Source organism: Aegilops tauschii, chromosome 1, assembly GCF_002575655.3.
Source record: "Aegilops tauschii subsp. strangulata cultivar AL8/78 chromosome 1, Aet v6.0, whole genome shotgun sequence".
Classification (NCBI taxonomy): domain Eukaryota; kingdom Viridiplantae; phylum Streptophyta; class Magnoliopsida; order Poales; family Poaceae; genus Aegilops; species Aegilops tauschii.
In genome coordinates, this window is record NC_053035.3 from 415,092,615 (window position 1) to 415,093,720 (window position 1,106).

Here is a 1,106-nt window from a genome sequence, read left to right on the forward strand (position 1 = left end):
GATCCACCTCCCTGTCGAGCGAGAGATAGCCATGTTAGCTTAATGGGCTGCAATAACCGGCCCAGATTACCAGAGGGCTTGGTTTCGGCCTCTGGAGCAGCAGCCTATAGGACAGCTGGGCCAGATTTTACATAGCACGAGACAGATTGCATCTAACGTGATCTGACGGCCAGAAACGTCTAAATCACGTAAACGGACGGCCGAAAACGTAAATCGCTGAGAGAGCTCGGTTTAGGTGCGGTTATACTGTCCATAATGTGATTTGATGACCGAAGATTGTTCGGAGTTCCGGATGAGATCACAAACATGACGAGGGGTCTCGAAATGGTCGAGAGGTAAAAATTCATATATTATAAGGCTATATTCGGACATCAGAAAGGTTCCGAGTAGTCCGGGTATTTTTCGGAGTACCGGGGAGTTACGGGAATTCACCGGGAGAAGTAATGGACCTTATTGGGCCATACGGGAAAAGAGGAGGCAGGCCAAGGGGAGGTGGCGTTGAATTGGACTAGGGGAAGGAGGCGGCGCCCCCCTTGCCCTTTCCTACTCCCTCTCTCTTTCCCTCTTTCCTTCTCTCCTACTCCGAAAAGGAAAGGGATTCCTACTAGGACTTGGAAGTCCTAGTAGGACTCCATACTCTTGGCGCGCCCCTAGGGGGCCGGCCTTTCTCCCTCTCTCCTTTATATACGTGGGCAGGGGGCACCCCAAAGACACACCAAGCCTTCTCGTAGCCGTGTGCGGTGCACCCCTCCACAGTTACACACCTTGGTCATATCGTCGTAGTGCTTAGGCGAAGCCCTGCGCCGGTAACTTCATCATCACTGTCGCCCCACCGTCGTGCTTATGGAACTCTCCTTCGTCCTCAACTGGATCAAGAGATCGAGGGACGTCATCGAGCTGGACGTGTGCTGAACGCGGAGGTGCCGTACGTTCAGTGCTTGGATCGGTTGGATCGCGAAGATGTTCGACTACATCAACCGCGTTACTAAACGCTTCCGCTTTCGATCTACAAGGGTACGTGGACACACTCTCCCCGCTCATTGCTATGCATCTCCTAGATAGATCTTGCGTGATCGTAGGTAAATTTTTTAAAATACTGTGTTCCC